Genomic DNA, 26,509 nt, shown 5'->3' with positions numbered 1-26,509 from the left:
TGCCAAAGTTTTCTGGCATTTCTGTTACCCTTAGAATCCAAATCTACATTTTTCTGTGAGAAAAGATGTAAGGAAGACTGTAAACAGGATAATTATATAGCAATACAATTTTAAATGCAAGTTTTACTTGAACATTGTTTTGAATGTGTATTTTTTTTCCTACACGTGAGTCATGGAGATGAAATGTTGTTATTGAAGCAGTAATGGGGTTACGTTAAGGGAGGGGGAAATCTTTTAAACCATTTTGTTTGATATTTTTAAGTTGAAAGACTGATAATATGCAAGGAATAGTGGGAAGTGTCAATAATTACCCAGTAGTAACTGTAATCCTCTAAAATAGCTAACTCGAGTCAAGTCATTGTAGCCTCCTTAGTCTTGCTGTCTGAGACAACACTGAAAGAGAATCAACCACCAAAAGCCTAGGGTAGTTTTCTGTGTCCTCTGGAGATGTCTAAAGCATTGCATGTGAGAAGATTTGTTTTGTGTGCATTGGAAAGTTTTCATATACAGATTTACTAGGGGTGAGCTGAGTCAGAGTGGTAATAAATGTCACAGATTTTCTGACATTTAGGATGGAAGCCTCCAGTCACATTCTGGTCTGAAAGAAAGGTTTTCACAAAATACAGTTTCCGGGACAGTTTTATCTGAGAAAACTCTCCATAGGAAAACCTAGGCAGAAAGTCAACAAACAAAAGACAGTAGGTTCCTTCTTTGCCAAAAAACCTAAGAATGATTAAGTCACATTATCCTGTCAGTTTGGAGATGGAGAAAATGTGGGTGGCTAACAACAGAATAAATTCCATCATCACTTCATTCCCATGAGGACTGATTAAAAAAAAAAAAGATAAAACTGAGCCTTATCCTCACTGCTATTGGACAAGAACAAACTACTTCACAGAGTTGTTATACATTTTAATGGTTTTTTTCCCTGTAAAATAAGGCATCTTTCAAAACTATTTCTTGTTAACAAACCTTGACATGCTAGAACACAGTCAGTTTTTCATCTTCTACCCCAATTTCCCTTGGATAATAGAAAAGCAAAAGAGAGGGAGAGGGAATAGAGGAAAAGGAAAGCTACATCCCAAAGAAAAAAAAATGTTAAAATAGTTTTTAAAAATGGTGATCAAAGTTACTCCTGTGTGGAACTTGTGAATGAAAATGACAGATTTACAGTAATACTTTTCATTTCCCTATGTTGGTACCCAGTGACATTCTGTTACTAGTAGACCAAGTGGGCGAGTAGCTGTGCTTCCCAAGTGCAAAGGTTGGGATTCTATTCCCATTCTTGCTGTGACATGCTTAGAGGCCATGATAGTCTAGTGACAAATGTGAAGTTACTAGATTGTCACTGTGTTAAATTATAATTTAAGTAAGTGACATGAGCATAAAATCTGAACAAACATTGATCAAAACCCTTTCCCCCTTTCAATGAACAATTGCACAGGAATAACCATCAGTTAGTTTACTTTTCCCTATGCAAATGCTACTGAAGCCAAATATGTTTATCTCTCTTCTTGTATTTAAACACAGTAGTATGTAGGAATGAACATTTAGAACCGCAAGTTTTCTTGTACTACTACTGTGATGACATTTTTGTAGGAGCTTTCCTGAGCCCCCTATGCAGATCAGATTAATTTTTCTTCTATATAAATGAAAACCAAGGTAAAATTAAAGTGTATGGAATGGGGACTTTTTCTATAATCTGAATATGATTTTTCACTTAAGTCTTACAAGTGATTTCACCCCCCAACTCCCTTGTCTTTTTTTGTCTTTGAATATCCACAAGCATTCATTCAAGTCTTCCTACTGGTTGTAGATGTTGAAAAGGAGAGCTTACCTCTCACTAACTCTTTGCTTGAGGCAAGACAAATATAATGGGCCACACTGCAGACAGATTTTAAAAAAACAACAATGACCTTGGTTTACCCTCATACAAGAGAGTAGATATCCAAATACGGATGAAAAATGTGGTTTTACATACAAAAGTACATAAAAGTAGGGTCTGGAGCCACCAAATTCTCCCACACTATATATCTCTGTGTTACAAAAGTAGCAAAGATTTTTTTCAAATGTTATTCAAGCTATTTTGTTCTTAGATGCTTGCCCACATACCCCAAGAGAGGCAGATATGGGAAAGAGTATTTGGCTCTGTAGTTAGTTACTGGCCTGCAGACAGCCATGAGAGTAGAATTTTAAGGATAGGCATAGTACACAACTTTGCTTCAATTCTGGCTCCCTAGATAAAAACTCTACTAATTTTCTGTATATATGAGTTCTCTCATCATAGATCGTTGGCAGACAATTGGAGAGGGAAGAATCAAACAAGAACATAATGTTGAACATGAAAGTACCCATTAGAAGACAAAACTTTAAATCTGAAGAATGGTAAAAATATTGCCTGGACTGAATACAACAGCTTTTTCACAGGATTTTCAAACTGAAATCAGAAACTACTTATTTAAATGCCTCAGACCAAAAGCGACAGAATAGAATTTGTCCTCAGTCTCTCTCAGAGGAGATACTGTGATAAAACATTCACAGTTTACCGCAGGACTGCCCAACTAGTGGGCTACAGGGCACTTGCAGCCTGCAAGGGGTTAACACGTGGTTTATGGGCTCTTGTACAGCTGCCACTCTACCCATTGCTCCTGTGGCTATGGTGGCTGAGTCTCCAGGCTCCCCCTCCCTGCTCTAGTTCCTGTCACTACTGGTGGGAGTAGGGCGGCCCATGATTTGCAAGAGGTGGGGGAGGCAGCTGGGCTGTGGCTGCTGTATGCACAGCAAAGGAGGGAGCCAAGCTGCCCATGCTGCACATGGTCTGTTTGTATAACAATGTGGCTGGGGGGAGGGCAGGGGTGGAATGCTTCATGCACAGTTTGGTGGAGGGGAGAAGCTGGGCTGCCCATGCTGCAGGAGGGGACTACCCACATTGCACTCGTAGCTGGGAGATGGCTCCCCGCATGATAGGGAGGGTCGGGAGAAAAGGGGAAGAAGCTGGGCTGCCCACATAGCAGGGGGAGGACTCAGGGTGGGGGTAACCCCTGCTTCATACAGCTCCTGGGTCTATGGCCTGTGTTGTGTGCACCCCTGGGTGCCCAGAAGTTGAACAATCCTCCTTCACAGTACTGCAGCTATCATCCAGCAATCTCATAGGAATCTTCTAGCTATTGAGCAAACCTCAAAAGATCATTGAGAAGTGGCAGTAAGCAATAAACCAATTTTGTAGATGGCTACACTGCAGCACTGAGAGGCTACTGTGTTCGTGGAAACAGTTCAAGTATAGGGAAAAAGAATGAGGAAATCCTGATTTCCTCTTTCCCGATCCCTTTCTCAAACAACTTCACAATGGTATGCACTAAAGGTAACAGGAAATAAATATTTGAAGCAGTTCAGAAGTACACGATGGGTCTCAAGGGAAACAAAACAGCTATCAAGGACAGCATAATTCCTTAAAAGTTGTAAGCTGTGGTTATAAAATGTTCTAACAAAACAAGGGACCTTTAGTTATTGTGGTAAAGTTTATATCTGATAGGGTAGCAGTCATTTAGACCTCTATCAGTATTTCCATTATAAACTCAAATTTTCATTTATTTGTAACTCTCCCAAATTAATTTTGGCAACCTTGATAAATAGTCCAGGAAGTGAAATGATTTTCTTCCAAATGAGCGTGCCCTGTAGCATAAGCACCTGTTCAAAAAAACAGCATCCTGTGACTACACATATATTTCCTTAAGATGGCAGCCACAGCTATTTGGAACTTGCATACTTTAGATTTAATGAAAGAGTTAATGTATCCAGCACGTGTCATAAAATGCAGGGTAATTACAGTATATACAAATCTTGATGAACCTAAAGTGTAGAGAAACAACCAAAAGATTACAACAGAACTACTGAACGTGCGGAGTTATGTAGCAGGCTTACCTTTTCAGAGCTTGGGATGAGTCCCAGAATCAAGGGTCTGCTGTTTGACTGGTGAAGCCCACCCACCAATCTGGAGGCAGCACAAGGGAAGCAATGCCCTGCCCTTTTCCAAAGGGAGGGGGCAAAGAACAGCTGGACCTGAATTGGAACTGCGCCAGCCGGGTCCAAAGAACTTCAGGGGTGGAGCCCCTGAAGAGTATGAAAGGGGAGCATTCTTGGCACGCTGGAGAGAGACGACGAGGGACAGTGAGGAGAGAGGAGCTCCAGAGATGGCCATCCTTGGGACCCTGGTTGAGTTTCCGCGGTGTGCAAATCGTCGCACAGGGATCGGGCTCTAGGAGCCACTCAAGGTGGCTTGAGCCTGCAAACCCAGCAAGCGGCTGGGCCGCTCGTGTGCAGATTGGCACCTGGACAGCTGGCTCTGGAAGCAGCTCAAGGCTGCTCGAGCCCCACATGGTGTGCGGATTGGCACACAGAGAATCTGCCCTGGGAGCACCTTGTCGCTGCTCGGGCCTCACCCCGTGTGTGGTCCGGCACATGGACGACCCACCAGGGAGCAGCTCGCAGCTGCTCAAGTTAGCCCTGGCCCTAGGCTGAGTGTCTGGAGCCCCACAGTGCAGCTCCACCTTTAAGTAAAAGAGCCCCAGTCCTCAGAGCAGGGCCTGGGAAAGGGAGGACCCCTGGTGTGAGACCTGGGGAACCAGAGCCTGTAAGAGTTCGACTCCAGCGAGAGAGAGAGAGAGCCCTCGGCTGCCCAGTGTGGGGCACCAGGCCATCCAGGGGAGACAAGATGCCACTAGAGAGAGGCTCTTGCAGAATTAGCCTCCAGGGGATGAGCCTTGGCTGCTTCAGAGAAGAAGGGTGAGTTGCTGGGGAAGTGGGCTCCACAGGGGAGGCAGGCACGGGACAGGAGGGTCTGCTGCCACCACCCTCTATTGTGGGAAGGGTATGTCCACATCCCAGGGCCCTAAAGGGGAGGGGCTCCAAGGAAACCTCTCAGGGAGGTACTGAGTGTATCCCCGAGTTTGGGTGACTGTTGTTGTGTCAAGGTCTATATAGCTATGGGTATTCTTTAAGGAAGTTTATATGGTTTATATGTTCTTAATGTGTTAATATGTATATTTGTATTGTTACTCGGTAGGTCTAGGAAATATTATTAACTTATTTGGGTTATATAAGTTGAGCCCCCATATGTATTTACTGTGTTGTAACCTTAACTATCTTGTTCAATGTATTAATTATTATATATGCTGTAAATTATATGGTTTATGTGAATTGTGGAATATTATATGTAGTGATATATGCTAAGCTTTATTGTAAATATTTCATTTTTTATCTTAAGTATTTATTATAACAATTAATTGTATATAGTTAAGCACTCGGCCTTGGCCTGGCTCTGAAGAGAGGAGAGGGAACTGCTCTAGTAGCCAGTCCCTCCACCAGCACCCTGCCTGACCCCCAACCACTGTCACTGGAGGACACGGCACATCCCGCTGGGTGTACCCAGGCTACAGTTACATATTCTCTCCAAAGCCAATAATGCATTTGAAAGCTTATCAGTTCTCTCAGTAATACTAAGGACACACTTTTAATATTCATATTAAATGCAACTCAGTTCATTCAAGGTGTATGGTGCAATGACTTAATTCTTGCAAATATCTGAACTTCTTGTATTAGCACATATTTAATCTGGTCTGTTTTTCAGGTGTGGACTGATCTGTTGTGTGTGGTGGCTTCAGGGAGCATCAAGTATCTTAGTAAGAATGATGCTTTTCTTGTTGTGCTTGATTCTTGTGTTTGCTTAACTGTCTCTAATGCACTGCTGGCAACTGAGTGCATTCTTAGGGCACAATTCTGACAAGACTAACACACAGTGAGTAAACTCATTGAATAGTGATTTATAGCCCACCCTTTTGGGGCACAACCCATCTTAATCCTAGGTCTCAAACCATGGCAACAAAAGGCACTGCTCAGAATAAATAATCTTAATTGAATAGAAGATCAGCATAAAATCCTACACATTTTCATGGGAAAAAATGTGTATTTGCTGTGGGATGTGTAGTGATAAGCCAAACAGTTGTGCAGGGATATGACTACATAATAGAGAGTCACAGGATCTTCAGCTAAATCAAGCCAGTGGCAAAACTGCCTCTACACATGGGTTATAAAATGGGACAAGCATACTCTTCCCAAATTATACACTTTAGCCAAGGAAAGGCTGCCTTTCAGTATAGTATCTCACAGATGAGAATGCAAAATTCATCTTCAAGCTGGCTTCCTATATAACAGAAAAGTAATTGGGTTGTGTACCTGAAGCAGTAAACCCTTCAGAGTGGGTTGCACTGCATCACATAAGGTGCAGCTCTACCCTGGCTTCTGCATGGTTTATTTCATAGACATTATGGCTGGAAGAAGTCAGGCTGATGGGCCTATAGTTAACCGGATCCACTTTCCTCCTTTTTTTCAAGGTACCATATTGGCCTTCCTCCAGTCTTTGGGCACTACACCAGAGCACCAGGAGTTCTCAAAGATCCGTTTCAGGGGCTGGGCTATGATGCTCGCCAGCTCCTTGAGTACCCTGGGCTGCAGATTGTCAGGGCCGGCTGACTTGAAGGTATCCAGCTTCTCAAGATGTTCCTTCATGAGGTCAGCATTAATAGAAGGCAGGGGATCTCCCTCACCCAGACCTCCCTGTCCCGTAGCAGGCATAGGCGTCCCATGGGACTGATGAAAGAGTGACGCAAAGTACCCATTTAATAGGTTGGCTTTTTCCCGGGCGCTAGTTGTCAGTTGCCCCATCTGGTTCAGCAGGGATCCAATGTTGCCCTTGCTATTCCTCTGGCTCCCCACATATCTGAACAAGGACTTGTTATTGTCCTTGATGCTCAAAACTAGCTGGAGTTCAGTTGCAGCCTTGGCTTTCCTAGTTTGCTCCCTGCATGACCAGACCAGTGCAGAACAATCCTCTTTGGAGGTGAATCCCATCCTCCATCCTTTGTAGGCCTTTCTTTTTAGCCTCAGGAGGTCTGCTAGATCCCTGGAGAGCCAAGGGGGCTGCTGTGCCCTCTTGCTGCCTTTCCTCCGAGATGGAATAGAATTAGCTTGTGCATTGAGGATCGCTTCCTTGAGGAGCAACCACTCTTCTTGAACTCCCCTCTCCCTGGGGTCATGGTCCCTTAGGGCTTCACTGACAAGCCTCTTGAGCTTGTCAAAGTTGCCTTTCCTGAAGTCAAGGACTTCAGTGTTGCTGACTGACTCGCCAGATTTACGGCAGATGGTGAAGGTGATCAGCTCGTGGTCGCTATCACCCAGCTTCCCATTGATCACTAGGTCGCCAATTAGGTCATCCCCAGTAGCCAGTACCAGGTCAAGCAACGCTTTACCTCTTGTTGGCCCATAGACTTCTTGAGTCAGGTAGAGGTCATCCACGCATGAGAGGAAGCTTTGCAACTGCTCGGATTTTGCTGAGTGATCCTCCCACGAGATGTCTGGGTAATTGAAGTCACCCATGACAACCATGGTCCTGGAGCATGCAGCCTCAGCCAGTTCCGGGGCAACCTCCTGGTCAAGCTCTTGACTTTGGGTGGGAGGTAGACTCCCACCATTGTGTCCCCTGTGCTGTGTTCCCCACACATTTTAACCCAAAGGGTCTCCAGTCATCCACCCTGGTCGCCAATATAGCTTTAATTAATTTCAATGCAAGCTAGAGAGAAATAATACATTCTGAAAACAGAAGTCATAAGGAAAAAGCCAGCACTCTAGATATGCAGCAGGCCTGTGAGAAGTGGCTAGTATTCACTTTGGATTTGGATTCGGCTAATTCAGGGGACATTGATTCAGTTTGGTGATTTGAATCGTTGTCCCAAATTGATTTGGCCAAATCTGATTCGGAGATTCAGCAGCAGCCAAATCTCTGAATCGGCCAGGTCCATCCCCACCAGCCCGTCAATGGCTGCCCTACCCTGCCAAAGCTCCCAGCACTTGTTAAAAAAAAACCCTGACTTAGCAGATGCTGCCGGGCAGCAGTGAGATCCCTGCTGCTCCTCACTACCCCATGCTTCACGGGGGGCTCTGCATGAACCCCCTGACCCCCCCTGCTGCCCCAGTCCCCCCCATGGCTGCCCCACCCACTGTGGCTCTGGCCCTTTAAGAAAACAAACAAACAAACCCCAGACTCACCATTACTTACGCAGGGTGGGGGGATCCCCACTACCCCACCACCACATGGGGGGTCTGCATAAGCCCCCCAAAGCCTCAAGGCCATTGCAGGAGTGGTGAGTCCCAGGGCTTTTCTCTGCTTTTTTTCTTAAAGGGTCGGAGCCGCATAGGGCAGGGCAGCCATGGTGGGGCTGGAGGAATGAGAGGGCATTGAGGGGCTTGTGCAGAGTCCCCCTTGCAGCATGGCACAGTGGGGGGCAGTGGGGATCACCTCCCCATCTGGCAGCACGTGGTGAGCACTGGCGCTTTTCTTTAAAGGGTCGGGATGGGCGGAGCACCTGTGGGAGGACTGGGGGAGCAGGCAGGGGACGAGGGCTGGCAGGGGTGCCCCCATGGTCCCCTCCCCCCTGCCCCATCCCTAGTACTTACCAGCTCGGAGTCAGCTGGAGCCCCCTGCTGCAGCCACCAGGGACTGCCCGAATCATCGAAGCTCTCCAAATCTTTTCTGAGGACCTTTTAATTGGTCCCCTGATTCGATTTGGATTCAGAGATTTGGCCACTGAATTAGGCTGATTCTCCTCCGAATTGAATCACCACCCAAAGCTTTACACAGCCCTAATACATGGCAGAATATCCAGCATCATTGTACTATGCATTCATTGAAAGTAACTATGGTATTCACCTGTGCGTGTGGCAGAAGTGCCAACACAATTGTCATTTTCTCTTGTATGTTTATCAAATCAACAGTATCCAAATAGTTGGTTTCTTTATTTTAACCCCCACTTTTCAAATGCCATCAATTATTTGCTGTGCTCCTCTACCTTTACTTAAATGCATTTGCCCTCACTAGAATTGGATTGGAACAGAGGCCTTAACTGTCCTGCTTTGCTGTATTTCTTTAACCATAGGTATCCTAGTATTTGGATCTTTCAGCATGTGGCCTGCAACTCCTTTATACTACCAGAGTCCACCTAGGACTTAATTTATGAGTTTACAAGTGAAGTAAGAAGTTATGGGAGAAAAGAGAAATACAGTAAAAGAAATTCTAATAAAACTGCTACACTTGATCACTGCAATAATTTTATAGTATTTTTAAATTCTTCAGATTTTTTCCTGCTGCTACTTAAATATTAGGCAGCTAAAAATGCTGATCTTTTAAATATATGACATTATGAAACAGTTTTTAAACAATGCTCTCCATTGCTAATATTTCATGTTATTCTCTACTTTGAGATGTATTCCACTGAAATTGCAGCAAAAATATTTTTAAATCAACTCAAATGTTTCATTTCAACTAAATTACATATTACCTTTATTCTGTATCTTTTTAGGTTTGATTGTGACTTGATCACTTTGTGTTAACCACTTAGAAGGAAAAAATACCTACATACTGATGTAGGAATGAGCAACTGGTTGGAAAAAATAACCTTAATAGAACTGAAGAAAAATAACCCTTTAATGGAATTACTCTGTTTTCCTCTCTTTGGTCGTGGAACTACTCTAAAGGGAAAATGATAGGTGTTGGAACAAATTTTAAAGGACAGAAGCAGTCATTACCATTTCCTTTTTTATTAAATCCACTCCATTCCAAAGAAGAATTTCACCACTTAAAGAATTTCCTTGCAGAGAATTTCACCCAGGAGCAAAGAAGCTATAGAACATGTAGAACCAGAGGGAGTACAGAGAAATGGGTTGTGAAGCAGACTGTGCTTAGCCTGCTTACCACAAGTGGAGCCTACTGTACATCTCCATATGTATCAGTGGGGGAGGCAGAGGATGTGTGTGTTGGTGGCAGGGTGGGAGAGCTATCTGAGCACAGCCAGTGAATGTGTTATTATACGGATTTAGAATCAAGGATGTAATAGAAGCAGCTGTGAAGGGGGAAATGGTTCAGGTCTGTGCTGTCCCACTGGTTGGTAGAGGGTAAGGGGTTATTTAAATGCCACACACCAAACTCTCATTTAGTTCCTCTACAAATTCTTGTGTTCTTGGGTTTTGAATGATGTGCAAATTTCACTGGCTGTATTAAACCCATTTATTTGTGACTACAGCCAAGACATTTAGGGTCCATGGTTTTAAGAGACTTTATGCATATTATTCCAATTTTTATTGGAAGCAACACAAGTGTGCAGCAGTATTACCCTATAACTATCACAGATCCTCCAACTGCTTTTCAAAGATGCAGGGTATTAGAGAGAGACTTAAAGGCCTTTTTGCATGGGACACTTAGCATGTGTTAGTTGAATTGCAGTAAGCATTACCATGCCATATTAAAAGTTAGAACATATCCTGAGCAGTTGCACAGTAATGCTTACTTTGTTTTCAAAGTGTAACATGTAACACTATGTGGGACAAGAGCTGGTTTAAGACTGGTGTGGTGCCCGTGCTGGGATCAACAAGCAAGTTATGCTGATATCTCCACAGAGCAGTCCTAATTTTTCTATCATATGATCATGCTTAGCATCTTAGACACTCAGGTAGGCTCTGGAGCGGTGAGAGACGCACGGGTGAAGCCCGCTGCGCCCCCACTCCCCCGAAGCCCCCCAGACACCCCCTCAGCAGCCGCCGAGCCCCCTGCCGACCCCCAGCACAGCCGGAGGTAAGCAGGCTCGTGGTGGGAAGGGGTTAACTCCTCGCTTGCTGGGAGGAGGCTGCTGCCTGGTGCCGGGCCGGGTCAAGCCCCCGCCCAGGACCCTACTTGGCCCCCCAGGGAGCCCTGCGACTGGAGCCGCGCGAACAGGCTGCGTAAACAGGCGCTTGAGTTAGCGCGGAGTTCGCGCAGGGGAGGGCGTGGGAGGGCACGAGACCCTGCCTGCGACCCCCCGCAGCCATAGCCAGCCCCAGCCGTAGCCAGCCTACCAGAGGCATGACACGGATGGGCACGTGCCGCACCCTGAGGGTCCCCTTCGGCTCTACGGCCCCCCCATTGGGCACCTCAGAGACGGCCGCCCAGACGGAGCCCATGGTTCCGGGCTCCACGCAGACGGAGCCCCTGGCTCTTGGCTGCGGGGGCTGCCTGTCCCTTTTTCAGGCTCTGGGGCCCAGGAGCATGGCCACCTCCCCTTGCGGGGTCTGCTCCCTACTGGGGTCTCTGGCGCGCCAGCTGGAGGAGCTCCAGGCCACAGTCCAGAGACTGCGTGCCATCAGGGACTGTGAGCAGGAGATAGACTCCTACTGCCAGGCCCTTCTCCCCCCGGGAGCCGCAGGGGAGAGCTCTGTCTCCCTCCACGACTAAGGAGGAGTCTGGGACCTCCCGCTCTGCCCAGTGAGGGGCATGGACCAAGGTGGTCAAGGGCCCCAAGGCCCGCCGCACCAAGGCCCCTACCCCGCTGGAGCTTAGCAACAGGTTTGCACCTCTTGCAGCCCCAGCAGAGCCCGCACAGTTGCCAGCTCCCGCAGGCAACCCAGGCTCGACCGCAGCTACTGGCCCCGCTCTCCCCAAGACAAAGCGTAAGGTGTTTGTTGTGGGAGACTCCATCCTGCGGGGCACTGAGGGGGCAATCTGCCACCCCGACCCCTTACCCGGGAACTCTGCTGCTTCCCGGGGGCCCGCATCCGAGACATTGCGCAGAGGATCCCGCAGCTCCTCCGGCCCACAGACCACTACCCCATGCTCCTTATTCATGTGGGCACCAATGACACGGCTCGGAGCACCCCCAGCCAGGTCATGAGGCGCTACATGGAGTTGGGAGCGGGGCTTAGGGGTCTGGGAGCTCAGGTGGTGTTTTTGTCGATCCTCCCAGTCTCGGGCTATGGGCTGAGGAGGGAGAGGAGGATCCACGTGGTGAACCAAAGACTGCGGCGCTGGTGTTATCGGGAAGGCTTTGGCTTCCATGACCACAGCCCACTCTTTGGAGAGAGAGGCAGCGAGCTGCTGGGAAGAGATGGCCTCCACCTCTCTCCCCTGGGGAGGAGGCTCTTCTCAGCCAGGCTGGCTGACCTGCTCCACCGGGCTTTAAACTAAGCCCGCTGGGGGATGGGGGGACTACTGCCCCTGCTGGCCCGCTGAACGGCCCTTGCAAAGCCAGCGGACCAAGGCACTTAAAGGGGCACTTAAGGGAGCCCACCCCTGCCCCAGCCCTGGCACAATCTGTGGGCAAGGCAAGAGCCCCCAAGGGCACACTTGCCTGCCTGTACACTAATGCCAGGAGCCTGGGCAACAAGCAGGACGAGCTCGTCCTCCTGCTCAGTGCAAAGAAATATGATGTCATTGGGATAACGGAGACGTGGTGGGACTCCACCCATGACTGGACCACGGGTATAGAGGGCTATACCCTGCACAGGAGGGATCGTGTTGACAAAAGGGGAGGGGGTGTAGCTCTCTATGTGAAGGAAAGCTACATGTGCCTGCAAGCTGATGTTGGCGACCGGCATGGACAGCTAGAGACCCTCTGGGTAAAAATTCGTGGGGAATTCGGCACAGGGGACACAACAGTGGGAGTCTACTACAGACCTCCCATTCAAAGTCCCGAGCTTGACCAGGAGTTCGCCCGGGAACTGACTGAGGCCGCTTGCTCCAGGACCTTGGTTGTCATGGGTGACTTCAATTACCCGGACATCTCGTGGGAAGATCACTCAGCTAAATCTGAGCGGGCGCAAAGCTTTCTCTCGTGCGTGGATGACCTCTACCTGACTCAAGAAGTCTATGGGCCAACGAGAGGCAAAGCGCTGCTCGACCTGGAACTGGCTACGGGGGACGACCTAATCGGCGACCTAGTGATTGATGGGAAGCTGGGTGACAGCGACCACGAGCTGATCACCTTCACCATCCGCTGTAAAGCTGGCAAGTCAGTCAGCAACACAGAAGTCCTTGACTTCAGAAAAGCTGACTTTGACAAGCTCAAGAGGCTAGTCAGTCAGGCCCTCAGGGACCATGACCCCAGGGTGATGGGAGTTCAAGAAGAGTGGTTGCTTCTCAAGGAAGCGATCCTCAGTGCACAAGCTAAATCTATTCCAACACGGAGGAAAGGCAGCAAGAAGGCACAGCAGCCCCCCTGGCTCTCCAGGGACCCAGCGGACCTACTGTGGCTAAAAAGGAAAGCCTACAAAGGATGGAGGACGGGATTCACCTCCAAGGAGGATTACTCCAAGCTGGTCCGGTCCTGCAGGGAGCAAACCAGGAAAGCCAAGGCTGCAACTGAACTCCAACTAGCTTCAGGCATCAAGGACAACAAAAAGTCCTTTTTCAGATATGTGGGGAGCTGGAGGAAAAGCAAGGGCAATGTTGGACCCCTGCTAAACCAGATGGGGCAACTGACAACTGACGCCCAGGAAAAAGCCAACCTATTAAATAGGTACTTTGCGTCAGTGTTTCTTCAGTCACACGGGATGCCCATGCCTGCTATGGGACAGGGAAATCTGGGTGAGGGGGATCCCCTACCCTCCATCAATGCTGACCTCGTGAAGGAACACCTTGAGAAGCTGGATACCTTCAAGTCAGCTGGCCCTGACAACCTGCACCCCAGGGTACTCAAGGAGCTGGTGAGCGTCATAGTCCAGCCCCTGGCACGGATCTTTGAAAACTCCTGGCGCTCTGGTGTAGTGCCCGAAGACTGGAAGAAGGCCAATGTGGTGCCGATCTTCAAGAAAGGGAGGAGAGTGGATCCGACTAACTACAGGCCCATTAGCCTGACTTCTATCCTGGGGAAGATCTTAGAAAAGTTTATTAAGGAGGCCATCCTTGAGGGACTGGCCCAGGCTGACATTCTAAGGGACAGCCAGCATGGGTTTGTTGCGGGTAGGTCTTGTTTGACCAATCTCATTTCCTTCTACGACCAGGTGACCTATTCACCTGGACAAGGGAGAAGAGATTGATGTCATATATCTTGACTTCAAAAAAGCTTTTGATCTGGTATCCCATGATCACCTCTTGGCCAAACTGCCCAGTTGTGGCTTTGGCTCCACCACAATCTGCTGGCTGGGAAATTGGCTTCGTGGTCGGACCCAGAGGGTTGTGATTGATGGCAGTTACTCATCGTGGTGCCCTGTGACCAGTGGGGTCCCTCAAGGCTCTGTCCTGGGACCCATACTGTTCAACATCTTCATTAACGATGTGGACATTGGAGTCAGGAGTGGACTGGCCAAGTTCGCCGATGACACCAAACTTTGGGGCAAAGCATCCACACCAGAAGACAGGCGGGTGATCCAGGCTGACCTGGACAAGCTCAGCAAATGGGCAGACGAGAACCTGATGGTGTTTAACACCGAAAAATGCAAGGTTCTCCACCTTGGGAGGAAAAACCTGCAGCACCCTTATAGGCTCGGCAGTGCTATGTTGGTTAGCACTACAGAAGAAACAGACTTGGGGGTCATCACTGACCACAAGATGAACATGAGCCTGCAATGTGATGCTGCGGCTAGTAAAGTGACCAAAATGCTGGCGTGCATCCATAGATGCTTCTCGAGCAAATCCCGGGACGTCATTCTCCCCTTGTACTCGGCCTTGGTGAGGCCGCAGCTGGAGTACTGCGTCCAGTTTTGGGCTCCACAATTCAAAAAGGATGTGGAGAAGCTTGAGAGAGTCCAGAGGAGAGCCACGCGCATGATCAGAGGTCAGGAAAACAGATCTTATGATGACAGGCTGAGAGCCATGGGACTCTTTAGCCTGGAAAAGCGCAGGCTCAGGGGTGATCTGATGGCCACCTATAAGTTTATCAGGGGTGACCACCAGGATCTGGGGGAACATCTGTTCACCAGAGCGCCCCAAGGGATGACGAGGTCAAACGGTCACAAACTCCTGCAAGACCGTTTCAGGCTGGACATGAAGAATTTCTTTACTGTCCGAGCCCCCAAGGTCTGGAACAGTCTGCCATTGGAGGTAGTTCAAGCACCTACATTGAACACCTTCAAGAGTAAATTGGATGCTTATCTTGCTGGGATCCTATGACCCCAGCTGACTTCCTGCCCTTTGGGCAGGGGGCTGGACTCGATGATCTCCCGAGGTCCCTTCCAGCCCTAATGTCTATGAAATCTATGAAATCTATGTTTTACTCCATAAATGTGTGGATGCTTGCATTGTAAGTGCAATTAACATGCTCCCACGTGTAATGTGCAACAATGCCCTAACAGATCCCCTGTGATATTGTAGACTTTGGGTACCCAATAAAATAATGAGAAGTAGGACACTGATTTATACAAGCAAGTAATATATCCCAGATCCAAGGTGTAAGCATTCAGTGACGTGTCTCTTGGAGCCGAGTTGTCTCTCTGCTGGAATTGTAGTGTTCTGTCGTTCAGAAATCACCTGCCATGCCTTGACGTTAATGAGAGAGAGGTACCAAATGCTTTTGGAAGACAAAAGGATTGGTTAAAGGCTCAGGAAGTTGGCTTATCTTCACAGGGCTCCACCATCCCCATGCCCTGCCCTAACTACACCAGATGTTCCAGGCTTGTTGTTGCTTGTCTACTGGACTGGGGGCCTGGTCCTAGTTTTATGGACTTTTTTGTTGAGGGGTCCTCCTTTATGTTGGTTGCTTGCCCTGTTCTTCCCTGAATGGGTCCCAAGACAGCTGCCTCTTAATTCTAACCCCACTGTTACTTTCAGGGTCAGGACAGATTTACCCCTACCTGGGGTGTAATCTCATCCATGCTTCTTTTCTCTTCTAGGGTCTTTGAGTGGTTATCTCCACCCCTCAAGACAGGCTCACTGACAGAACACCCCATCTCTTCACTGGTTCTCTCCAGGTAAGTCTGGGGAGCGGGGCTTTCCGCTAAGCCCCGGGTTGGTTCCTTATCTTGTCATCTCTTGATGTCCTCTCTTTGTCCTGTTCCTTGTCTCTCTGAGCCAACCCTGAACACTCCCTTGGTGTCCCTTTAAATTCCCCTTGTTCCTGGCTGTGTTTCCCATGGCAGTGTCTGATATTCTGCCTTCTTGACTCAGCTGTTCTTCCTTTTCTTTTTCAACATGGCTTTTTCTTCTTCTTTTGCTGCGCCGCTCTCCCTATCCCAGGCTCGAACTCCAGAAGCTGGGCTTGCTGTGGCAGCTTTTGAATGGCTGTCTTCCTTAATTAGTTGGGGCATGGCATCTTTCCTGCTTCAGCTTGGTGTATTTTTTTCAGCATCTCTGGGTAAGTTTCTTCTCCATGTATTCTTCTTCACATTCCTGTGGCAGGGTGTTTCAGCCACCCAGTCACACAAGGCATTAAAGGACAGTTTGTAAGTCACTGTAACAGCTGCACAGGGAACCAGGACACACAAACCATCCTGCTGGGAAGCCCTATTAAGGTATCCAACATGGCAGGTGTGGGACTCCCCAGTACAGCCTTAGAGAGGCTTTATGCCTGGTTTTGTCCTCCAGTCAGACAAGCAGGAAGTGGACAGAGTAGTAGGCATTTGTACACATACTTTCTGGTCCCACAATGCACTGGAGATCTGCCGCTTCGGAGCAGACTCAATTAATCAAGTCTGTTCCACATGCAAGTTGATATGCACTGAGCTGCATCACAGTTGTATAAGCGGCAAAATGTGTATCGGTATGCAGAAAATAGGAGAGGTGCACTTTTGAACTAAAGCACCTTCTGGGTGTTTTGGTTCAAAACAACACCATCCCCAATTTTCTCAGTGCTGACATACATTTTGCTGCTTATACAACTGAAAGCGTTGTAGCACCGGGCACTTTTCAAAGCTGCGGCGCTTACATGTGTAAAAATGCCCATAGTGGCACATAGCAAGCATAGTTTTATTGCAATCAAGCAACACCATTTTCGGTGCCACAGAAAATAATTTCTGTCCCTGTTGACTTGACACACACCAGATCAATGCTTGGTATCTCAATATTGTGCTGTTATACAGGAGGGCATGATACAAAATTATATATGCACACACAAACTACACAGACACCCTGTGGGTTCATACACACATACACATCCACAAACAGACAAACATGCACTTCCGTGGCTGTGTGTTAACAGTAAGGGGCATTTGGGGTCACTCGGTGCCCCAGGGTATCTCAGGGTCATTTGGTGCCCTGGGGTTATTCCGGGTCACCTGGTGCTGGGATGGAAGCGAGGGAAAAAGCCAGGGCCGGAGACAGCAGAGCAGGCGCTGGAGCCTGGGGAGGAAACCTGGGTGGCAGTGAGGAGAAATGGTGGAGCAAGAGGTAAAGGGGAAGTGGGGCAGAAGTGAGGGGAGGTGAAAGTTGGGGTTTGGAGGACAGCAGAGCCTGGGCTTAGAGGAGAGCAGAGCCAGGGTTTTGGAGGTGGCAGAGAGGGAGCAGAGATGGCACAGAGAGAGACAGAACGAAGGTCAGAGGGGCAGAGAGCAGAGTTTGGAGCAAGTCCAGGAGATCAGTAAGACAAGAACCCAACTCAGGGTTCCAAACTAACAGTTTTTTTAAAAAGGCAACACACTACACAACCCCGTGAAGTTATTGGTTCCCACACACAGGCACAAACACTAACACACACACACACAATGGTAGCAGGATGGGAAAGGCTTAATGGAAGGATCTGAGGTCCAGATATGTAGAGACAAAGTTCAGGTCCCTTGCTTGGGAGAAGAAGGTGGGTGATAACTACCTATCCCAGGCTAAGGGTGGATCCTCAATAGCTGGTCAGGGTCTTCTCTAGCAAGGTGTTGTCCAGAGGCAGGTTGGCAGGGCCTCTGGGTGGATAGGTGACATGGCATAGTGCTGATCCAGATGGAGAGGGTGTCCTAAGGAGGTCATGCTCTACTACCCCTTTTATAGGTCACATAGATACCCGTGTTTCCTGGGAAGGACATGCCCAGGCAAGGCCCAGTCCTGCTCACATGCATACATGCAATGAGGTGTCCTCATTGTCTGGTGGGATACAATGGTGGGGTTGCTGGTTTCTGTAGGGTCTTTATCTTCCAAATGTTGAGTTCCTGTAGGTTCTTTATCTTTCAAATGCTGGGTTTTGTCTGTGTTCCTGGGTGAGGTCCATGGTTCCTGGGTGAGTCAATGCAAGGCAATGGTTGGGTCATTGAGTTGATGGTCCAGTCATTACTAGTCATCCAATAGAGGCCTGCTACAATTATGCCTCAAGCACCCTCATTCATTCCCATTCATTCAGGAACCAATTTATATAGGAGGGGTAGGTATGAGTCACAGTTGCAACGTACTATACAATAGGGTAGGCCCTATTGTATAGGGCAGGGGACACAAAATGGAGGCTTGACATTACTGTCCCGGGACGCAAAGGTACTTATCGGCAACTCCTGATCCGGGGAATGGAGAACAGGAGGTGGAACCCAAGCGGCTCATCAGCTGCTTGTTTATTCAGCTGCAGCTGGCCGGTGACGCAAGCGTGGAGTGCCAGCCAGCACGAATAAAAATGGCGGCACACACCGCAGGAGCAGGGAAGAAGGGGGAGACGCTGCTCCCAACGCCCTCACCCCTCGGACAGGCAAGAGCAGCGGAGCATGAGGGGAGAAACACCCCGGATGGGGGTGAGAAGAGACAGGGACACCGCGGGAGCATCATTGCAGAGGCGACTGGTAGGGAGACCCAGGATCACCCCTGTGTTACCACAGAGGATATCCCAGATGAAGGCAGCCAGAGAAGGAGAGCCTACAGGGAAACCCAGAGAGAGGTGCCTCCGGAGGACACGCCGCTGCTGGACTGTGAGGTGCCAGGGAATGGGCAAAGATTGAATGCCTAGGCATGAAGCAGATGGGGCTACTGTAAGGCGTGGGGGGGGCAATTAAAGGGGCGGTACGCCCAGTTTGTGTTGAGCTTTTTTTCCGTGTTTCGTGTTAGGCTTGTCTTTTCCCTGAGTTCTAGGGGAGACCAGGGGGCATTAGACCGGTAGTAGGCATAGTCTTAGTTGCCGTGAGGGAAGCTGGCACTCCACTTTTAGTAATAATCCAAGAGCAATACGACTAACAGCTTGGCAACACCGTAAAGAGGCATGAGGCCGGGGTGTAGGGGTGGCGGAGCCCCGAGAGTGACCGCCGGGGAACCCTGGGCCACAGGCATGCACGATGATTGACCCCAAACACTGGTAACATCAAGTCGTGGCAGGCGGGAATGGGGTCAAGGAGTCGGGCAGAGAACATCCGCTCGGGCAACGGCGGGAACACCGGCAAGGGACAACACCAATCCCAAGGGGAAGAGCGACCCGAGAACAGCTAGTTGTGTCCCGGCAGCGACAATTACAAAATGGAAACTTGACATTACTTTGGTTAACTTTACAGACACAGGCCTAAACCATAGAATATTAATATGAAACAATAGAAATCAATGCAATAACAGAACACTATTTACAATATAAAAAGGGGCTTATTACAATAATAGCATACAAGAACTTAACTTACCTACGACTATTTATAATTACTTACAGGGGACAGAAAGGACAGAGAGAAAGTCAGAAATGGTTGGGGAAGGGGAGAGAATGTATTTTTAAGTTAAAAAAAAAAAGAAAAACCTGGGAGTATTGCTACATCCCTAGAGATAATTGAGAGCAAGAAAATAAATTGTGACTCAGTAAAAACTGCAAGGGTACTTTTAACTTTAGGAAAGTTTTTTTTAAGCCCAGGCATGTGTTTTTCTTTTTAAAGAAGTGTTTTTCCTAGGTAACTGAAAATAAGTATAATGTACTTAAAAAGATAAATGTTTGAAAAGAAGGCTGCTACATAATTCAAACATGAGACAGCTTTGCTCTTCGAGCATCCTTGAATTACATTTATATTAATAATTGTAAGAGATTAAAGCAATTGTTTGCTTTTGTCCAGTTTATGAGCATTTTATTAAATAAAAAAAAAGTAGATTACCATAAAACTCAAGATCTAAAGGAACCCAAGAATTTACATATTTATTAATCCTTGAGTGAAGTATAAGCCAACTGCTGCTGCTTCAGAGGAGGTACTTAAGCACTGTCCTCTCTGGAACTTAGAGCTTTCCATTTCCTTTTGTGCAGCTTCCTGGGGTACTTCATACTAGTAAGTAGCTGTGTCAAGTCCCTGGCAGACATTCAGTTAAAGGCGTGATGGGGTAATGGGATCAGATGTGGAATTCAAATAATGACACCTCCTGCCATGCTATACATGCTGGCAGATGGTGCAATTGTGGGATCAGAGCTCAAATCCCAATTGAGCCATATTGTTGGTGCAGGAGGACACCAGGGTCCCTCTGCACCTGCAAGTAGCAAGCCAGTGAGCTGATCCTTGCTTCCAGCCTCAGGATTGTATTGGAGTCAAGGGCTCTGACATGCTCCTAAGACTGAAAACACTATTCAGCTAACTGCTGCCCCCATCCTTAGGAGTGCATGGGAGTCAGGGCCTCCCATGTGTTGGCACTAGATTCACAACCCAGCCCCCATAACTTGTTCTGGGTGAGTACAATCTTCAGACTGAGCACAACTTCTTCAGTTGATAATAGGCAAATTTTATTTGCCTATTTATTTATTTACACAGTGATAGGAAATGAGATCAATGCAGGCAAAACAAGCAAGATGATTACAACATACATTACTCAAATTCCACAGTACCCAGAATGTACACAAGGTGTACAGTCCGTCCTTCCCGTACATAAGTGCCACCTTGAGGGTCTTTGCTTGAATGTCCTATGTCAGCAACCTTGGAGTTTGGGGGCTGATGCCAACTGGCCACTTGCTGTTTTGAAAACTCTTCCTTTTGTATTCTTTCTTCTCCAATGACTCTTCATCCTTGGGCATTGCTAATTGGTCTTCCTGTGGTCGTCATACTGTCCACGTTCTGTTTTGTCAGCCAAAAGCCTATTTTCATAAACCTTTCATATGCACACATCCTAATTTGGGCTTTACTGGTGTCCTCTTAATTTGGTCTGTTCCCCCAAAACAAGTAAGCCCAAAAGCTTTTGCATGTGGGCACTGTGGTCTTGGATCCAGGCTTACCTATATTATGAAAATAAAGTTTGGATGTTTTCAGTTTCCCAGGATATGTATATCCACTGGTTGCAGACACTCAGTCTTCCCTGAAGGCTGTGAAATTGTGTGACAAAACAGGCTTTTAGAAATCAGTTAACCCTTGCTGTTGCCCTGGACCATTGTTCTAATACAATATCTATTTTACCTATGAGCCAATTTCTAAAAGCAAACCTCTATATATCATTTTCTAGTCACCACCATGCATCCTTGAGGCTGCAAGCCCCAATCAGTGGAAGCTCAGCTACATCCAAATGAAGGTACAATGGGAACCAGCCACAAAGTTAGTACACAGAATATGATAACTGTATGGTTTTTTTCCTTGTTTTATCCCACCTTTAATTGCATTATTATGTGGCTGGGTTACTATTTAAGACATGATTAACTGGTTAATCGTGTCTTTCAGGGTAACACTTGCCAGAGGCCTTTGTGAAACCTACTCCATTGATATGGATCTCCAGACAGATGGGTGAACTTGTTTTATTCAAGTGAAATTCAAATGTGGGTAGCAGCCCTTTTCCTTGTTCATTTTCATCCTCAACAATCAAAACAATCAAAACAAGCAGTGGCAAAAAATTGTAAGTAGAAAGATGTTAAATATAAACTACCTAGCAGCAGCCTCAGAAGAGACCGAGGCAAAAAATAAAACAAAAAAGTGAGGGAAGAATTAGCAGCATTCAGTATAAACCATCCCTCTGTTGATTTTGTGCAAATTGTCTTAGGAAAAAGGTAGCTAACACACTAGGCCATGTCTGTAGAAGGTGTAGTACAGAATAATTAACAGATAGATAACTTCTACCCTGGCACCAAAAATGCCAAGGTGATCAGCAATGACAAAGTTGAGACTGAAATACAATGGAGAACATTATATTCAGAGGCCTGGTATGGAAAAAATCTACTTGATGCAGTCTTCTCTCATCCTTCAGGCCTGAGTTTAACCTCTGTGCTTACCTCAAGCTGCATGCTTATTTTGAATTGTGGTTGAGAAATGCATCCAGTAAAAAGAGCAGATGAGAAAATACTGTCCCTGACTTAAAATGAATTGGGACGTTGACTAACTAAAATGAATATAGTCTGGGCAAAAGATGAACAATCAGAGCAAAACCTACTCCCACCTAAGAATGAAAAGAGTATCTTAAAATAGAAAATTCCAGTTAAAGGTAACCATATTTGGCAAACAGAAGCAAGATTATTAATATGCATTAGGAGGAAGGCTTAAGCTAATTTTATGTATTAAGAAATGCAAGGTATATGGTATATAAAGAGACATGAGGGATCATACCCTTCAGAATACTCTGAAGAAAGCCTGAAGAGATCCTGTCACCAATCCAAGATCCTGTCTTGACATCAGAGGCAAGAACCAGGAGCCCTGGACAAGACTTCACAGCTTGAGCAACCAGTGAAGTTGTGTTCAAAACATTACAGGGTGGAGAGCATCTGCCTTGACTAGCTACAAACCTAGAATTTTACCTGCTAATGCTGCTCAATTCTAATTAGAGTTGTATCTGTTAGGATTCAATAAACATACTTTTAGGTCATGACAACCATGTCTTAGTTTTCTTGCCTGGTTTAAGACCCATTATAGCATCATAGGGCTGCAACAAATTGGTGGAGAATGAGGGCAGTCAGGTAATGGGTTTGGACTGTGGATGTAGGTTCCCCCATGTTGTCAGACTGTGGATGTAGGTCCAGAAACTTGATATGGTTATTTTGGCCTGTAGGGATTCAGGTCTGATTGTGTCAATTTAGGAGCTCTAAGACATGCATTTTTCAAGGCACAACTGTGGAAGTAGATTGCCACATGATTGTGGTTGGAGGTCACCTGTTTAGCCTTTAGACACAAGATTTTCCCCAAGGCATGACTGGATGTAGATTGTCTGTTTAGCCTTTTAGATAAGACTGAGGTAGGTCATTTATTAGTTCCTAAGGTCTGACCATGCATGCAAGTCAGTTTGGTCCTTGGGAAAGGGAAACCTGAGACAGCGGCAAATTATAGTAGTTAGTACTTCTTGGTGTCTAGGGTCACAACCTGTTGCAAAGAATGACCACCTCAGACCACCTCCTTCCAGTAGCATGGAGTAGACAATGGTAAAGCAACTGACCCTGTTAGACCAATGGATCTGGGAGAAGAGTACCTGTCCCTGGAGTCTGAATGCCTTTCAGGGACACGAGGCCTTAAAGCAGGCTTGTAAAGCATTCAAGGTTTTGGTTATGCCACCAAACCAAAAGTAACTAAGAGAAAAAGAAAGCAAAAGCTACATGGGATCTCTGGAAGGTTGCAAAGCACTATGCATGTTTAGTTCAGAACCAGAAACAATATACAGATTATTTAGAATGGGAAAGGGAGTGGCTTAAGAAAAAGGTTGATAAATATAGAGCTCGGTTCTGTGGTGTAACTGCAAACATACTACAGGCTGCTACAGCCTTATGAGGCACAATGGCAGTAGATCGGCTGAGAAAAGGAAACCACTATATTGTGGATGATTTGGTTAATTTGTGTCGAGAATGTATGAATCCAAAAGATTTTGCAGCATGTTCCTGTAATGTAAAGGGTAGATCAGCGACACTCAGTGTTAAAATTGTTTTTCCCCAGAAAAGTGCTGTTTCATAAAAAAAAAGACAGCACCCATGGAAAATTATGCAAGGAGTTAAAATTGGGCTAGAAAAAGTAACCAGGAGGGAAATCAAGGCAAATCTTTGGCTCCCCTATGGAAAGAGCAAACTTATTTGCATCCCCCAGTTTAATCCTTGTTGTCATTGACACCAGTTAAGTGTAACAGCTAAACTATTTCTGTGTAGGTAAAAATTTGACAATGTTAATTGATATGGATATCTCATTTTTAACTGTAAGTAATGAAAAAAGAGGAACTTGGATAAATGTGGTTTGTACAAATAAATTTGGTTATCTTACAGCAAGCTGATAAGAAGGCAATAAAAAGGTAATTCAGTTTAATAAAAGGGCTTGTCAAATATTTGAAATTAAGCATCCCCAGAGCTTGGGGCAAGTGAAATGGGCAAACCACACTTTAAAAATGGCTCTAAGAAAAGTAGCAAGCCAACAAGGCAGAGATTGGAACATAAAAAGCCTTTGATTGTTAGGGCTTTGTAAAAAACAGCAATTGCCCATGAAATTACTCCCCACAAAGCCACTACTGGCAGAGAAAATTGCTCAAGCTTTAAAGGTAAAACATAATCAGATCAACAGGCATTTTGGGCCACTTGAAAACCCTGTCAAATGAGAAGTTGGTGACCTGGTCCTGTACCAGGCTTACTGGGAGCCCCCCCCCAAACAATGACTTGTGCTCCATCAAAGAATTGTAAATATGGCTAGCCCTGTGGTATATCAAATTTAAAGGCAGTCCAAGAAAACAGAAATCAAATTAAAATGGGTCCACTCATCAGAGTCAAAGGTTTGAAAAGGGGGCAAAGGCCCTAATAATAATAACCAGATGTTTAGTGAGGTATCTTCCTTGGCAGTTTTAAAATTTTGTTTTGCAAGTTTAAAATGCATTCCCCATGGAACATTCAACAAAAGGAAAACATCCATGGGCTTCCAATAACTGAGTTAGCAAAATTCTTGTTATAATATGAAAAGGAAAAAATATATATACCTGGGCAAGATACATTAGTAATTATAGGTGCTTCTTTTCCTAAAATAAGTAATGAGTCCTCCTCATTCCAGTTCTGGAAGGCAAATTGTCCCGGGGTGGATGAACCAAGCCCCAGTGTCACGATTGGCCGGGGTGGCAGACTGAACGTGAAACAGGCGGGTTTTCTGGTGAGGAGATCTGAGACATGAGAATCGTTTGGTTATAGAACAATGAGGTGGTTTATTGACTTACGCTGGTGAGGCATAAGTAACGATGCTTCTTCGGTTACAGTTTAAACAAACACACACAACAAAGGGATCTGTTGTCCCACAGGGTTCACTAACAAGCCCTTGTTATCTACCCCATGAGGGATAGGGGCGGCTGCCTGTTAGCTAGTCCTAGGGCTGGTCAACAGCTCATGAGACAGAACACAAACAAACAACTGTAACTCGCGGAACCACTGAATATCGTCGTGATGCCAGTCCCAATTGATGAGATGCGATGCTGCTTTCAGACTGAGTTGTATCTGTTAGGGTTTACTAAACATACTTTTAGCTCAGGACAACTGTATCTTAGTCTTCTTGCCTGGCTTAAGACCCATTATAGTGTCATAGGGACACAACATTCCATCCTCCCTCATCACCTCCAACTACTGCCTTCCTGCCTTCTGGCTTGCAGGCACAGCAACAGCAGCAAGTATATCTAGGTGGTGTCATGGAAGTACAAAGTGTTCCAGGAATCCTAGTTCTTTAGAGTAGCAATAGGCTTTGATATTGTCAGGGGGAAACTTTCACCCCATTTTTAGCTCTTGGAGCCCATGTCCAGAGGGGGAAAAATGCTGATTTTGGTGGAAAATTTGACCAATCTTCATCCTAGCAATAGTGAACTCCATTCTTGCACTACAAAACTATGATTCCCAGAATGCTTTGTGCTCTATGGCACACATTGCCTTCATGGACTTTCCTGCAGCCAGAAAATGCAAGCCAAGTGAGGCAACCCTCCACCCTATCCTTCTGGCACCCATTCCCAGCACGCTCCCCACTCACCCACCCCACTTTACACTACAGGTTATATTGACAAAATTAGACTAATCCCATAATATTCTTTTCAACAATAGGCACCTCATCGATCTTACCAAGCAATGATCAATGTAAATCCCCCTGCGCTGATACAAAAAGAGCATCCAAGGGTTAACTAAAAATGCCAAATTTCTAAAGCACAAAATTCTTAGCTCTGGGATGGTGTTACAGAAAAGTGAAATATTTTCATGCAGCGTTCATATTCCTGAGTTTCTATCCTAAAGCTAAAGGGTCTTAATCCCTCTGTATGGGAGAAGTTAACATGTATTTTCTCTTCTGTTCCTACACTCCATTCATTTATTTCCAACTAGGAAACATCTTTACTATATATGAACATATATATAACACATTGTTATAATTTGATAAAATCACTTACAGACAGATCAGTTTTCTGTAGTACTGACTTTGCATTATGACTAAATTTAGTTTTCAGAATGGGGCATTAACTAGAACTGATCAAAAGCCAAAAAGCTACTATGTAAAAGTTTCGAAGTTCCAAAATGATATTTTTTTTCTGTTTTTATCATGAGAACTGGATTGTTGGTAAATGACATGCATTTGGGCAGATGAAAAATATCTAACAATTTAAAAAATATCAGTGAAAACTTTGAAAAAAAAGGAATGTTTAGATAAGTCAATTTATCACTAAAAGTTTGGTGGCAGAATAAAAGTTCATTTTCCAATCAAAACAGCTTCACTAAAAATGTCAGCTAACTCACATTAGTCTTTTGTACTGGAGTCTGATCTAACACAACTTACACTAGGGAGGATGTATGCAAATTGTTGCAATAAAATTCCCTACCACTTACAAGCAAGTCTACTAGAAGAGTGAGTATTGCTCAATTAGGCACTTAGCATATTAACTTGGAATCAATAAGGAAATCAGCTTTCAATCAAACAT

The 26,509-nt window shown here is 46.1% G+C and overlaps 1 long non-coding RNA gene across 1 annotated transcript; it reads left to right on the top strand.

Moving 5' to 3' along the window:
- The first annotated feature begins 15,707 nt into the window (after window positions 1-15,707).
- On the top strand, window positions 15,708-22,453 carry LOC149867548 (uncharacterized). Its single transcript, XR_016441636.1, has 3 exons — window positions 15,708-15,762; window positions 21,134-21,222; window positions 21,346-22,453. It is a non-coding gene; the product is annotated as an uncharacterized LOC149867548 (long non-coding RNA).
- Window positions 22,454-26,509: the final 4,056 nt, after the last annotated feature.

This window comes from Crocodylus siamensis, chromosome 4 (assembly GCF_052110815.1).
Source record: "Crocodylus siamensis isolate JL-2025a chromosome 4, ASM5211081v1, whole genome shotgun sequence".
Classification (NCBI taxonomy): domain Eukaryota; kingdom Metazoa; phylum Chordata; order Crocodylia; family Crocodylidae; genus Crocodylus; species Crocodylus siamensis.
This window is presented reverse-complemented; position numbering and strand designations above follow the sequence as displayed.